General features: G+C 47.5%; 1 protein-coding gene across 4 annotated transcripts in view; it reads left to right on the top strand.

Annotated features, from left to right (window-relative positions):
* Positions 1-16578, top strand: part of Sipa1l3 (signal induced proliferation associated 1 like 3) — a 205842-nt gene that overhangs the window by 13989 nt on the left and 175275 nt on the right. The window lies entirely within an intron of this gene.

The raw sequence follows: 16578 nt of genomic DNA on the forward strand, positions 1-16578 counted from the left end.
GGAGCAAGGTCAGTGGCCCTCTCTGCTTTCTCCCAGCAGCCCGTGGCTTTGAGGCACCTCATTGGCCCTGTGTTGCCCTATGACAGTCATGTGCCCTTACCCTCCAGAGCCTGTGGCCGTGTGAGGGCTGCTGTGGCTACAGGTCCCTTTCCCCAGGAGCTCCAAGGAGCATCATTTGGGGATAAGTTGAGGAAAAGCCATTTCTTGTCATGCTCGAGTCCCAGCACTGCTTGAACTGTGGGCCTTTTCTGGGAGATGGTGCTAATTGATAGCATCTGTGTAAGTGAGACGTTCAAGAGAGTTCAGGTGACATCTGCTGTGCCAGAAGACTTGTGAAGACAATGGGGATGCTACGCATTTATGAGCTGACTTCAGGTTCTTTCTGAGGCTTTTGAGTCTGGCCCCTGTTTTGGTGGGCTCTCGTCCCTCCCACCCCCACCCCTTCCCTGACCTGCAAGTCAGCACCCTCCCACATCAGCATCTTCTTACATCCGTCACTGCTGCCGGCAGTAAGTACCATAGGTACTTTCCCAAGCTATAGGTACTTTCTCCATGGCCATGTCATGCTATAAGAAACAGTATTATTCTGTTAGGGAGAGTACAGCCCTTATTTTCCTGCATTTTGCTTTCACACACAGCAGTACTATATGGAAATATTTCCAAATCCTCCAGTATTCCTCCAATTTGTTTCCCATAAATAAATAAATAAATAAATAAATAAATAAATAAATAAATAGGGCTGGAGAGACGGCTTAGTGGTTAAGAGCACTGGCTGCTCTTGCAGAGGACCTGGGTTTGGTTCCCAGCAGCCACATTGTGGCTCATAACCATCCTTAACTCCAGGGTATCTGATGCCCTCTTCCAGCCTTTGTGGGCACCAAGCACACACATGGTACACATATATATTTGCAGACAAAACACTCACATACATTAAATAAAAATCTGAAAAAAAATTATTTTTATCCTAGCAACTCCTGTACTACTGAGGCACCCCCTCACTGGGGGATTCTAGGCTGGTGTTTTGATCACTGAGATCCTCAGCCCCTCACTGGGGGATTCTAGGCAAGAATTCCACCACTGAGCCATGTGGCCACTCCAAATGCACTTTTTTAATGTCTCAAGACACACACTGTGGGTGTGCCATAATTTATTTGTCTGGATGTTACTGATGTACTTTCTTTTTGTTTCTGACTTTTTTCTCCAAAGTTACTTTTGTAATGGATGGCCTTCTTTAATTATCTCACAGGTGTCAGACCCGCATAGCTACCTTCAGCTCTGCAGGCCTTTGAGAATGAACAGGAAGCATGATAATGCCCCTTGTCAAGACAGAAGGGGTATTTTCTGAGGGTTCTCACCAGGCCCAGCTCAGTGATGAGCCACCTACTCTAAATGCTTTTTAATTATAGAGATGATTAATAGACACGTCATCCTTATGCCGATTAGTTGTGCCTGATGGGTACTTACGACACAGTCAGAGGGGGGGGGGGCGTGTTCCTCCCTATCACCAGTCTGTGTTAGAAATCAGAATACGGAAGAGCTATCTGTTGGGACACTTCAGTGTTAGAGAGCACTTTGGTTTGGGAATGTTTGTCACTGTGAAACTTGATGCATTCTGATGAACTACTGCTGCCCAGTAAGACATTCCCCAAACCGTGAGTGTCTTCAGATGGCAGCACAGCATTATTTCTCATGCATCTGTGGCTGGCTGAGGCTCAGCTGGGTGGGGTGCCTCTTCAGTGAGCCCTGCTGTGGCTGCAAGGAAGGGGTGCGTGGGGCTGGACTATTCCAGATGGCTTTCCTTCAAATGGCCCCTGGGATGTCCATCTTTCTGTGTGGCCTCAGGACCTTTTCTTCTGTAGTCAGCCAGACTTGTACGACAGCGGCCTCTTCTTTTGTTGTCTGCTTGTTTGTATTTGTTGGGGACAGAGTCTTGCTATCTAGCTTTGGCTGACCTCAAACTCACCGTCCACCCCCAAGTCACAGGTGTGCAGCACTGACTCTGCCTTTGGCTCCTTAGGGCTTCTGGCTTAGGGCGAGAGCTAGCTCCTGTCTCTCCTCCTTTCCTCTGCTGGAAAAGTAAATCATTGCATCTGCACAGACTCGTGAAAGGAGGGGTGATGCAAGAATTGAGTTCTCACTCGGGAGGCAGAGGCTAGCGGATCGCTGTGAGTTCCAGGACAGCCAGGGCTGCACAGAGAAACTCTGTCTTGAAAAGGAAGGAAGGGAGGAAGGGAGGAAGGATAAGAATTGAGTTCTGTGAACACTGATTGCTACCACAGCGTGTATTTCCTCACTGGAAGAGAGTAGGGTTCCATCCGCTTTGCCATCTTCAGCCTTATTCTCAGGCCACACCTGCTGTGCCTGCAGGCCCCCCTCCTCCTCCTAGGAAGAAGCAAAGCCAAGGAAGGAGAAGCAGCTACAGGAACAGAGCCTCTCCTGAAATCCTTAGTTGGCTTCCACTTGTGTCATTTCAGATACAGCTTAACGACATGATCACCCTCTGCTGCAAGGAAGTCTGGGAAATGTAATTTTATAGGCTGTATTGTTATTCTGAGCAAAGGATCAATCAGGAAAGAAGCAGACATACATGTTAGGTAGGGTCCTATACAAGTGGTTTGTTCAGACAGTCACAGCAGTGGTTACATAAACCGAGGCAGCAGACATTCATTTATCAATGACTGAATAAGTTCCTAGGATGCTTGTGAGGACCAGGGTTGTGAACCTGCCTGGGAGTGAACTGCAGGGCCATCTGCAGGTCTTGGCCTGTTGCTTAAGTCTTCCATTAGATAACAAACCACGTCAGACAAGCGGTCATGAAGTAGCCAGTCTCACAGAGGGTGTCACCTGTGCAGTGAAGCCACCACAAGTACTTTCTTCATGGGGGTCCCTGGAGTGGACACTGTTACCGTGCCTGTTCCGTAACTTGCTGTATGTCCTCCAGGGATGGCATTGCGGAGTTGACTCGAGAGACCGGGAAGTGAATTCCGTGCCATATTGCTTTATTTATTTTAGAAACATTTCTTACTGAAATGAACTTATGACACCAGAACAAACAAAAAGCAGAAACCACCCATTATTCCCCTCCTTCCCCACCTCCGTCCTGCTTCTCTGAGTAACTTGTTGATGCTTAGATCTACGTGTACCTTGTTTAAAAATAGGTGTTAGCCTGGCGGTGGTGGCGCATGCCTTTAGTCCCAGCACTTGAGAGGCAGAGACAGGCGGATCTCTGTGAGTTCAAGGCCAGCCTTGTCTAGAGAGTGAGTTCCAGGACAGCCAAGGCTGTTACATAGAGGAAACCCTGTCTTGAAAAGAAAAAAACTTGGCTGTGGAACCCAAGGCCTTCCTCCATGTGCTAGGCAGGCACTTTACCACTAACCTATATCCTCAGGCCTAAATGAATCCAGTTTAAAAAAAAAAAAAAGAAAAGAAAACCCCATACTCTGTAATGCACAGTATATAAGCAAAAATGTATGGCATGAATAACAGGCAGTCAGTAGTCTACTGTGGACCCAAGAACTGATCGCAGCTCCATAGACTGACTGCCTCCCGTTCTAGAGTCAGCCAAGGTCTTGAATTTCTAGTGTTTTTGGAAGAGTTAGCTCCTCAGGCTGGGCATGGTGGGACATGCCTGTAATCTCAGTAATTGGGAGCCTGAGGCAACATTCTGAGACCCTGTCTCAAAAATCAAATCAAAACAAAACATATGTAGGTAGTTTTTGAAACCATGCTTTTCACTAAATACAATTGATCCAGACTGATGTAGCTGTAGGTGATTTTTTTTAAACCACCAGAGTGCATTTTTTAGTGGTTTTCTTTTTTTTGTTTTATTCATTACATTTGCTTTATTTATATCTCTTTGTGTATATATGTGGGCACATACATGCTGTGATGTCCATGGAGGTCAGAGGACAACTTTGTGGTAGTCGGTTCTCTCCTTCCACCATGTTCTGGGGCTTGAACTCGGGTTGTGACTCAGTGTCAGATCCCCTTTCCCGCTGAGCCAACCATCCCACCCACTTGTCTCATCCGACAGCATTTTTGTTCTATTCATTTCCACGGCAGTGGGCATTTTGCTGGTTTTCACGATTGTTTTTTTGCTATCCATGTGTTACCTCGAGTGTGTTAACATTTATTTACAGGTGTACATGGACAGGAAGTTTGCAGTATATACTAGAATAAGATCGCCGGGCTTGTTTGGTGTAGGCATCTTTGTCCCCCATGTACTTTCACCAAAGACGTGTGAGGGTTTGAGTTCCTTTTTGCCCATGTCTCGTCCCATTTGGTTGGCTAAAGCTTTGAGTTTTCTTAGTGTAATGGACATGGAATGAAGTCGGCTAATTTGCAGAGCTTTTCATTTTTCTTGTTCTCCACACTGCTGTTCATTTTTGTCACTTTTTCAGGGTCGATTTTTGAGGCAGGGTCTCTCTATTCCGTAGCTCTGGCTGTCCTAGAACTCCCAGAGATCCCCCTGCCTCTGCCTCCTACGTGCTGGGAATAAAGGTGTGTGCCACCACACCCAGCCTTCATGCTATTGTTGGTTTTCTTCTGTATCCAGCATGCCTGCCAGTCCTGGGGTAGTCCCTGTTTAAGCTAATGAAAGTTTGGTGGTTCGTGGGTCTCCTGTTTGTACCCTTCCCCAGGTCCACAATCTCTGGGTACTCCTGCTTTAGAGTGTCACTTTTGGAGCCCTCAGCAGTTTCCGTGTATTTGACATACTGCCACATGTCAGGATTAATGTCAACTGCAGGTAAAGGAAATGATGTACACGTAAAACAGCAGTGGATTAGTGAGTACAATGGGAATTAATTTTTCTCCTGTAGAAAGGAGCCTGGTGATACACAGACCAGGGCTGTATTCTCTAAGAGATCAGACATCTGCCATCCTTACCCTGCAACTGGCACACTGGGCTACTACTGTCTTTAGAAGGACTCAATGGAAGTTTGAGGCAAAAATTCTACTTACACTGGCTCAGAATTTAGTAGCATATATAACTGAAAGGGGATCTGGGAAATGTAGTTTCATTTCATATGGCTTAGTTGTAGCTCCAGATTAGGTTTTCTAAGTTAACAGAAGAGGTCAAACAGTGGAACAAGCAACTAACAACTTGAGTAATCTGTGGTATATCCTAAAAATGAGCTTGTTGTCTGTTTCAGAAAGGGTCTGGTGTAGGCCAGGTAGAATTTGAATTCCTGATCCTGCACCCCCTCCTGGGTACTGGGATTATGCCATCACACCATACAAAAATGAAGGGTTTGCCAGCTATCAGGATGGAAGCTTTATGTGTTGCCGTTCCTCCCCTCCCCCTTTTTTTGGTTTTTCGAGACAGGGATTCTCTGTGTAACTTTGGAGCCTATCCTGGCACTCGCTCTGGAGACCAGGCTGGCCTTGAACTCACAGAGATCCGCCTGCCTCTGCCTCCCAAGTGCTGGGATTAAAGGATTCAGAGGCTGAGCTTCAGCTTTGGTCTATCAGACTCACACATAAGCACACACGCTCACATATGCATACAAGCTCACAGGCACACCCTGTTTGGGCAGTAAGTGCAGGGCCATCTCCTGTCTGTTGTCACGCCAGTAGGCACTATGGAGAAAGTCCATTGTCTTTCTTTGTTCTGTGCTGTTTAGTGGCCATGGGTGACTGTTGCCTAGGTGTGTTTTGTCGTTGGTGGTCTGCCCAGCATTGTGACATTAGAATGTGGCCTCTCCATCTTGCTGGACTTGTGCTGGGAAGAGAAACAGCACGTTTTATTTAACTTCTCCCCACCCTCCCACCCCTACCCCTGGTCCTGGCTCCTCTGAACCTTTGCTTGCTCTAGAAATGAGGACTGGTTCCTAATCTGCACAATCTGGAACAGTGATTCCGATCTTCCTGCGGGTTTTATGTTCATTCCTTCCTTCTGCACTGGACCTTGATACTGCACACCCCGATACTGGTCCCGCTGTCCCCTGGGCAGGTGTGGTTGCCTCAGGCCTCACCTTTGGCCAGGTGGGGCCAGGTGATGCGTTTGCCAGTCTGCATCACTAGGAAGAAACGACTCTAGACTGTTGACAGCGGCCACTCGGCCGCACCCCCTATGTGTTTTGTTGACTTTGCCGTGTCTGCTCTAGGGTCTGCCCCAGAGCCAGGGTTTCATTCTTCCTCCTTGGGCCAAGAGGCTTCTGAGCACTGTGTTGCTTCTGAAGAGGCTTTCCAGCCCTGACGAAAAGAACAATGAAGGACTGCTGTGGTGGAGAGAGAGGCCATTCCTCTTAGTAGCCTGGTTTTGGGGGGTGGGGGAGCTCTGAACCTGGCCCCGTTATCCGGGTCATGAATTCTTTAGAGCAATAGCGCGCTTAGAATCATTTGGATGCTTTGGGATCAGTTATGCATTCTCTTGCCCGGGACCCAAGAGCCTCTTACCGTCTAGAGAGTTACCCCTGTGGGAGGGGCGTATTTGATGTGTCGTGAAGGGCAATGCAATCCATTTGATTGGTGACATATTCTGTAAGTATTCATTGAGCTTTACATATGTTTCAAGGCCTGGGACAGAGCCCGAGAAGGCCGGTCCCCCTGGAGTTTCTGTTCAGGGTGAGGGACAGAGATGACAAGAAGTAAATGACTAATAACGGAATGTCAGAGGTTAATAACGCTAGGAAGCCATTAAAGCAGAGTGGTGGGAGAGACGCACCTGGCAGGGGGAGGGAGTTATGGGAGTCTGGGCAGCTGGGCTTGTAGGGAGCTTCCCTGGGGCCAGGGTTGGGACACAAAAGTCCCTGAGGTGGAATGGGTCACAGGCCAGCCTCATGAAAGGTCTGGTGAAGGGCTTTGCTAGCTGATGCAAGACAGGTGCATTTGGAGTGTTGAGGAGCAGTTAAATGGCTGAAGCCAAGAGGATGCAGCAGCAGGGCCAGGGTGAGGGCCTGGCGCGAGCTGTGGAGGGCAGGTGAGGCTTTGGGGCAGCCTGGGCTAGCCGGAGGGAAAGGCGCATCAGAGTCTATCGGTGCCATAGAGGAATTTATGACCTTACTGAACTTGATGAGGAATTGGCAGAGGGTAGTGAGCAGAGTAGAGCTTTCTCCAGAGTCCAGGCGTGGTCTGTGAGTACTGTAACCTACAGCAGTAACAACAGCACCCCCAACCCCCCACCCCGCCCCCACCTTTTTAACCCCCTTCGAGACAGGGCTTCTCTGCGCAGTCCTGGTGGTTCTGGAACTAGCTCTGTAGATCAGATTGGCCTGGAATTCATGGAAATCTGCCTGTCTCTGGAGGGCTGGCATTAAAGGCGTGAGCCACCGTCATGGCTTCATTATCTTATACTCTTACTTCCTGCTTTGAAAGAAGGCATGAGGCTCAGACAAGTGAAGTGTTCCTTACTGTTCACACAGCTGCTTGGGGCTGGCTTGGAAGCTGCTGGCCGTGGATCCAGCCTTCTTCTCCTTCCCTTCAGCGATAGCCATCAGTCCACAGTGTTAGCACAACCTGTGCAGAGTGTCCACGGCTACACTGATGAATTCAGAATGGGATGATGCATACTAATGGCACTCCTGATAACTTTCCTGAGAACCCAGATCTTGACATGTCTTTTATTACTGTGTTTATTACGGCTGAAAGCAGGGACTTTGCCATCGCTGACCTAGGCATATACCACACATGGCTCTGCAAGGTGTGGCTAGGCCCTCACCTCTGTGCTGCTTAACTGATGGGCCAACGGTTTTCTCACCCTGCAAATCCTTCTTACCACCTTCCCCATGCCCGGCAAGGAAGGGAGCCCCATCCCAGGGAGCTTGTCCCATGGCTTTCCTTGGTGTCTCTAGAGGGGACTGTTACCTACCCCCAAGCCTGGTTTTGCTGCTGTGCTCACTGATCTTCCTCAGAGACACTAACTGAAACTTGTCACTTAGGTGCCTTGCATTTAGGCCTTACTATAAGATTTTTACATTGATTTATTTAAATCTTGAAAAGCCACACATGTACTGTAAGCTGTTCCAACGGTGGAACTGGGTGTAAAATGTGCGTTTTCTCCCATCACTGTCTTGCCGTCAATAGACTGGCCTTCCACCTAGTTCCTGCCCCTGCCCCTGCCCTGGATGGTTTTTGTTTGTTTTTTTTTTTTAAGTCTTTTGAGACAGGGTCTCACTAAGTAGCCTTAGCCGGTTTGGAACTTGTAGAGCTCTGCCTGCCTCTGCCTCCCAAGTGTTGGGAAGAAAGGTGTTTGCTACAAAAAATGGCTTGCCTATCTGTTGTTTTCTCTTGGTCTGTTTTGAGATAAGGTTTCCTGTAGCCCAGGCCTGCCTTGAATTCCTGATTCCCTCGTCTCCACTCCCAAATGCTGGGATTATGGGCTTTCTCTGCCGCACCTGTATCCATTTGCACATCTGGAAGACAGTATGATGATGGTCCCAGTCGCCAGGTGAGAGGACTTTCTGTGCTAGCAGAGAAGATGGAGTGCTCCTGGCATGTGGTGAGCCCTCACATGCTGGCTGTGTGCCAGGCCTGCCTGCCTGCCTGCCCACCCTTTAGTTTTCTGTGGCTTCTACTTTTCTTGAAAGGCAGGCCCCTTTGGAGATCCTCCCATGGCAGTAGGTCAAGGTCGCTGGCGTGGTTCTCTCTCCTATCAGGGCCTTGCCCGGTGGACTGATTGTTCTGCTTTATATTCTAACTCAGTATCTCATAAGAAACAGCCTTTGTCTACTTCTTGGATTTTTACTCAGACAAGCCTTAGAGTTGCAATTACTGAAACAAAGTATATGGCTAATTGTAAAAACCAGTGATATTTATTGCTGGCTTGTGCTCCGACAAGGTTCTATCAGGACGGAGTCTGATTAGTTGGAGTGGGAGCCCAGACTTTCCTACGTCCGTCCGCATCCACCCTTGCTCTGAATACTCCTTAGATCATTGCTACTGTGACTCAAACCAGCTCTTCGTTTCCCTTTGCTTACTGTTGAAGCTTATTTTTTATGTGTCTATTAATCAAATGTATTCCTTTAACTGTCTTTCTACTAGGTGAAAACACATTTATTTACGTGAGCGTATGCGTGCCTTCGCAGTTAGTTTTCTTGTTTTTAATCTGTATTTGTTTTTAATTAAAATGAACAAGTTTTTTTTTGTTTTGTTTTGTTTTTTGTAGTGCTAGGGGTTGAACCTAAGGCCTCATTTATGCTAGGCAAGTTCTGAACCACTGAGTCACATGTGCAGCTGGGTGCCTTCCTTTATTTTCCACATCCCGCATCTGAAATTTATTTTGGCCTATGTTGAGATAAATATATAACATTTATCAACAGGAATAGTGAGCTATTCCTGTGCTACTGACCAGATAACCTAGCCTCTTCCACCAATTTGAAAAGCTTAGTATGAACCAGGCCTTGATCAGTTTTGTTTTGTTTGGTTGTTTGGTTTTCCTGAGACAGGGTCTCAATCTGTAGTCCGGGGTGGCCTTAAGCTCCATCCTCCTGCCTCAGTGTCTCATGTTCTGGGGATCACAGGTATTTGCCACCCATCCTGGCTTGGCTGAATGCTGCCATGTTTTCACCTGAGTCCTCTGTCTGGCCTCACTGAAGCACACTGACGGTGTTTCCGTTCACAGCGAGGAAACTGAACCGCAAAGAGAGGCTGCTGCCTGCTCTGCATATCAGGACTTGATGAGGCCGAGGCTGCTTGGACAGTTCAGACTCACTTAGTAACCAGCCTCCTGGCTGCAGTGTGTCCGGCAGCCATTCCTACAGCTTTTGTCCACCCTGGCGGTCCTTATCGCTCTGTGCTGGGCTACAGGGCGGGCACGATTCCCCACCTCGTCGATCTGGCCAAGATTTCTGTGACTGTGTTAAATGTCAGTGCAGGGTGCTGGCATGTGTGGATGTCCCAGATTTTTTTGTCCTTCAGGCTCCCTGCATGGGAAGCTGCTTAGGCAGGGGCCAAGATGTTGAGTCCCCTTGAGAATTCCATGATGAGCTGGGCAGTGGTGGCACACGCCTTTGATCCCAGCACTTGGGAGGCAGAGACAGGCGGATCTCTATGTGTTTGAGGCCAGCCTGGTCTACAGAGCAAGTTCCAGGACAGGCTCCAAAGCTACAGAGAAACCCTGTCTCAAAAACCAGTCAACCAAACAAAAAATGAATTCCATGATAGCCTCTCAGACACAGGCATACACTGAAAGCTGGGTACCCTGCCATCATCACGCCATCTCTCACAGACCTCTGGAAAATTTCTTCCTCTTTCAATTGGAGATGCTAAAGGTTCTTCAAAACATTTCATAGCTGCACATGGTCGTGAAGGCACTTAGGAGTCTGAGGCAGGAGCGCAGGAGCTCAAGGTCAGCTTTGGTTGCCTAGTAAGTTTGAGGCTAGCCTGGGCTGCATGAGACCCTGTCTCAAAAAAGGGAGGGGAAGTGCATCTCTACTGTAAAATAGATGTTGCGTTGAAGACGTTTGTGATGAGTCTTGTTGAGGTACTATAAATGCCAGGAAATGTCCCCTGTGTTCATCCTTAGTGGCCTTCCTGCAGCCAGACTGTGCTCCTCAGTTGAAGCTAGGACTTGGGCAAGAAAAGATGGAACTTGATTCCAGCTCAGCTACCAACTGGCTCTGTGACCTTGACCAGTGAGTCTCATCAGCCCAGTAAGGACACTTAACAAGCCTGGGCTTGTTCGTTGATCTCAGATTGGAGTGATTGGAAATTCAGGAGTGTTAGGGCCCTTTGCAGCCTGGCCTCCAATCACATCCCAACGTTGTGCTTGAGAGGATTGGTGTTAGGACCCACAAAAGCTGTGCAGGGCCCTGCTGCATGTGGTGTAGCATACACACTTTCCTTTTTATTTTTTAAAATGTATTCGTTTTTATGTGTATGTATGGATGTCTTGCCTGCAGATGTCAGTGCCAGAGATGCCGGAAAAGGGCAATGGATCTTCTGAAACCGGAATTGCAGATAATTGTGAGTCACCGTATGGGTGCTGGGAATTGAACCTGGGTCCTCTAGAAGTGCAGCCAGTGCTCTTTAACTGCTGAGCCATCTCTCCAGCCCTACATTTTCCTTCTTGCAAAAAACAAATCAGGAAAGAGAGCATCTACAGAGATGCTGAGTTTGTTCCTTGACACATCAGTTTCTCAGAGTCTGGGGTCAAGCCTTGGCCTCACACCTCCCCAGCTAATTCTTCACCATTGAGCCACACCTCCAGCCCGGAGAGCCGACTTTAAACCTGCCTGTGAGTTGGCATTATGTTGGGGGGGGGCGCTCCTTGTAGCTTATTGGGTCACCAACAAATATTCATTATTCTCTGGGAAGTGTTCTTTGTGATTGGGTGTGTCTTCACTGAGACTTGTGTGTGTGTACAAGGTGCTAACAACCCACTGTAGATGTGGGGGCCATGGCAGACAGATGGCTTTGGCAGTAGAATCAGGCCTGTCACTTACTAATTTTGGTAATTGTGATTAAGAGACTGTCACTCTTCTTTGGAAATACCTGCTGGCATCCTTGGTAGTTAAAACAAGAACCAATTCATGGGAAAGAGGAAGCAGACACAGCACTGGCTAAGCAAATATGGAAGTAGCTAGAATACTAGCCTTTGTTCCGTTTGGGAAGGGTGCTTGTCATGAAAACTCTGCCACAGTGAAATGCCTCGTTATGTAGAGCAGAGAGCTAGTCAAGAAGTCAGAATGCATGCTCAGCTTGGGCTGGAAAGAGTCTAAACGGTATTTTTTTTAAAGGATGGAATCCAATTATGTAACCTGGCAGGCTTACAACTAATTCACTGTGTAGACAAGGTTGGCCTAAAACTGAGAGAGATCCACCTGCCTCTGCACTGGGATCAAAGATGTGCACCACCACACCCAGTCTAAAATGTTTAAATTAAAACAAATAAATAAGCATTCGGGAGGCAATTTCAAGGGAACTGGTTACTTTGATCAGAGAGTTACAAAACAAACCAACAAACAAAAACCCTTGAAGAATATGGAGTTCAGCCATTAGTCCCAGCACTGGGGAGGCAGAAGTAGGAGGATCTCTGAGTTCAAGGCCAGCTTGGTCTACAGAGTGAGTTCCAGGACAGCCAGGGCTACACAGAGAAACCCTGTCTTGGAGAAAAGAAAGAAAAAAAAATGGAGTTCAAAAGAATGGCCTATTCTGTATTTAAAAAAAAAAATCATGGGGCACTGGGTGGTGTCACACGCCTTTAATCCCAGCGCTTTGGACGTAGAGGCAGGTGGATCTCTGTGAGTTTGAGGCCAGGCTCATATACAGAGTGAGTTCTAGGACAGCCAGGGCTACACAGAGAAACCCTGCCTTGAAAAACCAAAAATAAACAAACAAGCAAACAAAAAAAACCCTATTTGTTTATTTGAGATGAGGGCTTACTGACTTGTCTAGGCTGACCTTGAACTCCTGGACCCAAGCAGTTTTGACTTAGCATCCCAAAGACCTGGGTCTCCAGGCATTTGACTCTGTGCTAGCTACTAAGATGAAGAAACTTTGATCAGGGGGCTGGAGAGATGGCTCAGCAGTTAAGAGCACTGCCTGATTTTTCAGAGGACCTGGGATTAATTCCCAGCAACCACATATTGGTTCACAACTGTCTATAACTCCAGGGGATATGATATTTTCATACAGACATCTATGCAGGGAAAACACAGAAACAAATAAGCAGGGCGGTGGTGGCACAGGCAGAGAAAACCCATGAAATAAACAAATAAATAAATGAGCAGGGCACTTGTGGCACACGCCTTTAATCCCAGCAGAGGCAGGTGGCTCTCTGAGTTTTGCACCTTCCTGATCTACAGAGCCAGTTCTAGGACAGCCAGGGCTACACAGAGAACCCTATTTCAAAAAAACAAACAAAAACCCACTTTTATTCATACTCCTTGGAACCTTAGGTGAAGCCAGTTGTGAGCCCCCATGTGGGTGCTGGGACCTGAACCCAGGGACTCTGAAGATCATCAAGTGATCTTAACCTCTGAGCTCTCTCTTTAGTCCTTTTAGGAACTCTTAGAAACAAAAGGGGAATAGAACAATCAAATAAAGAAGCCCTACTAATGGGGATACTGAGGATGTGGAGCTGTGTATAGAGCAGGCCTAGGCCATTCCAAGCCTTCCTCTTACTATCACAGTGACTGTGTCAGGGGAGGGCTCATGAACCCTGCCTGTCCAATAGGAATGGAGAGAGATACAAGTCTTTGGCTGGACCTGTCAGGGAAAAGGTGCCAAGTGCCTGGGCATAACCATAATATTGCTGGTTGTCATCTTGGCCCAAAGGGTAGGATGGAAATGGTACACTCTTTGCATAAAGTCTTCACAACTCTTGGACTTTTCAATTATATGACCCATAAGGCTGCCTTCTTCCCCTTTCAACTGGAAGTCACTTTCAACTGGATCTGGCCACTGGGAACCCAGAATCCTAAGTATTCTAGTTATTTTCGTGGGTCCTAGAATCTGCACTCTAAAATTTCTCCCTGGGATGGTTTCTATGAGTCAGATGTTGGGAAACACTTCCATAGACTTCTCGTGGTTCTTAGACTTAAGTGAGCAACAGACTTGCCTGGGGAACTTGTTAAAAATACAGAGGCTCAGTTCCAAATTGCAGAAGATTCCTGGTTTCAGGCTCAGGGCCTGAGGAGCTGAGTTCTGAACAGTGTTTCCTTCTATAGGGATAGAAACAAATGGACTTTTGAGTCTAGAGCTGTGGTTCTCAACCTTCCTAACGCTGCAGCCCTTTAGTACAGTTCCTCATGGGACCCCCCCAACCATAAAATTGTTTCATTGCTACTTCATAAATGTATTTTTGCTATTGTTATGCATTGTAAGGTAAATATCTGTGTTTTCCTATGGTCTTTGTGGGGCTTCTACCTAAATAATTTGGTGACCCCTGTGAAAGGGTGGGTTGATTCCAAACAACACATAGGTTGAGAACCCTTGGTCTAGAGCCTGTTTGGAAAAAAATGTTCCTCCCCTACCTGTTAGTGGGCCTTTTGAACAGGGTGCTGCTATAGTCCTAGCACCTGGAATGCTTGTGGTTTGGGGTGACTGTGCTTAGATGAGTTCCTTACAACTGTTTAAACACTATGTGTCCACCTTAAGCAGCTTTGGAAAGAGCAGGCTGTGCTTCCTACCAAAATGTGGCTGCAGATTCCCAGCAGGAAGGGAGTGCTTCTTTCCTCCGTGTGTGGGAGGGTGTGGAGGTGTGTGTGTGTGTGTGTGTGTGTGTGTGTGTGTGTGTGTGTGTGTGTGTGTGTTGTGTGTGTGTGTGTCTGTGTGTGTGTGTGTGTGTGTCTGTGTGTGTGTGTGTGTGTGTCTGTGTGTGTGTGTGTGTGTGTCTGTGTGTGTGTGTGTGTGTCTGTGTGTGTGTGTGTGTGTGTGTGTGTCTGTGTGTGTGTGTGTGTGTGTGTGTGTGTGTGTGTGTGTGTGTGTGTGTGTTGGGGGGTGTTGCTTGTGCTTGGGGCTGAAGGAGAGGCAACGGGCCTCCTTCAATTGTGTGAGAGTCTTTTGAGTTGACCCACTGGGCCAGAAAATCCCTCTCAAACACTGTCATGTAGCAGCTTTGCTTTTGAGGCCCTGGGCAGGGGTGGGGGTGCTCTGCAGCCTGGCTGACCCACCCCGTTGGCCCTGGCCCTCTCCCCCACTCCAGGGCACGTGTGATTTTTGCCATTGTCCTGAGGATTTGTACCCTTGAGTTCCTGCTGGTCAGCACTAGGAATTAGAGCATGGGTCAGCCAAGTTATTCATATGTAAATTGATTCTCTTTTGTTTTGTCGTGTCCCCCCCCCAGATATGTTAAGCTCACACCTCTCTCTTTGTGCATCACTTTAGAAGGCTGTCATCTGTAATAATCTTGGGTGACTTTAGGTTATTCTTGTGGGAAAAACAGAATACATGTTTTATAAGGTGGAGGTCAGACATAGTGCCGTGCTATAGGTGTGGTTAATTATATAAAGTGGTTTGCACAGCCCAGCTCAGCACAGCCCAGTGCCACACACCGTCCACCCTCCTGACCCCACCCACACCTGTCTGCAGTCTAGGCTTCTGGAGAGACTAAGGGCAGGAAACTTGAGCCATGAGTTTGAGACCATACTGGGCAACATAAGGAAAACTTGTCCAAACAAACGAGCAACTGGTTTTACTACCTTATCACTCTCTCTCTCTCTCTCTCTCTCTCTCTCTCTCTCTCTCTCTGTGTGTGTGTGTGTGTGTGTGTGTGTGTGTGTGTGTTTTCCCTTCCCTTTCTTTCTTTGGTGATAAACTTTAGAAAACCCTGTGGTCTGAAAAACATTTCCTTTAAGGTATAAACCTACACTGCTGGGTGGTTCATACTCCCAGTGTGGGCCCAAATATCCCGTTTCTAAATCCAAATTTCCTCTTTGACTGAAAGACTGTGGTAGGTGAGTCTGGGAGCGAAGGTGCTTTCGTGTTTATTAAAGGTGACTCCATGAACTGACGTGGGTACTTTTTGAAGTCCTAGAGGTTTACCAGGGCGGCACCCTTTGTCAAGATGTGGGAAGTTGTTACTTTAGGGGGCAGGCCACTGCCACAGAGGCAGGCTGGCTCCCATGTGGACCAGTGTTAGGGAGTGGGGGACATATGTGAAAATGGAGGGAGGGACTATTGCTCCCCTTAAAAGCGTCCATGCTGTAGAATTTCCATGTTCTCTAGAGGCTAGCACATCCAGGCCTTGAGAGTGTTGGCTTAAAATTCCAGCAGTCGTTAAAGAGTCAAAAGTTCTGGGGATTTGAAGGTTCCTGGAGTACTGTGTGCGGGGTAGGGTGTATGTATTACCTCCTACATGAATTACAGTCTATAGATTCAGTTCTGATTCAGGGTGAGCTGGTCGCTCTGGTTAACTTTTCAATAATCGATCCCGTTGTTTTCCCAAGTGACTGACTGTACCATTTTCAGCCCTGCAGCAGTGACTAGAAGCCCTCATGAAGCCCTGGCCTGGAACTTGTGTGCCACCATGCCTGGTGTTGTGCAGTGCTGGAAATCAGACTCAGGGCCTTGCATGTGCCAAGCAAGCATTCTACTGACTCTTAAGTACATCCCCAGCCCATTTGCAGTTCTTACTCTAATCTTTTTTTTTTTTTTTAAAGATTTTATTTATTATGTATACAACATTCTGCTTCCATGTATATCTGCACACCAGAAGAGGGCACCAGATCTCATAAGGGATGGTTGTGAGCCACCATGTGGTTGCTGGGAATTGAACTCAGGACCTCTGGAAGAGCAGCGGGGGCTCTTAACCTCTGAGCCATCTCTCCAGCCCCTTACTCTAATCTTAATAAGATTATTTTTTTTTAAAGATAGGATGTTGCTGGGTAGTGATGGCTCATGACTTAAATCCCAGCACTTTGGAGGCAAACGCAGGTGGGTCACTGTGAGTTCAAGGCCAGCCTGGTCTATAGAGCGAGTTCTAGTACAGCCAGGGCTACACAGAGAAACCCTGTATGGTAGTTTGAATGTAGTTGATCCCCAATAAGCTCATAGCACTGTTAGGAGGTGTGGCTTTGTTGGAGTACGTATGGCCTTGTTGAAGCAAGTATGCCACCATGGAGGTAGGCTTTGAGGTCTCATATATGCTCAAGCCATGAACAAAGTCTTAGACTACTTCCTATTGACTGCAGATCA

The sequence above is a fragment of the Cricetulus griseus genome, chromosome 9, assembly GCF_003668045.3.
Source record: "Cricetulus griseus strain 17A/GY chromosome 9, alternate assembly CriGri-PICRH-1.0, whole genome shotgun sequence".
Classification (NCBI taxonomy): domain Eukaryota; kingdom Metazoa; phylum Chordata; class Mammalia; order Rodentia; family Cricetidae; genus Cricetulus; species Cricetulus griseus.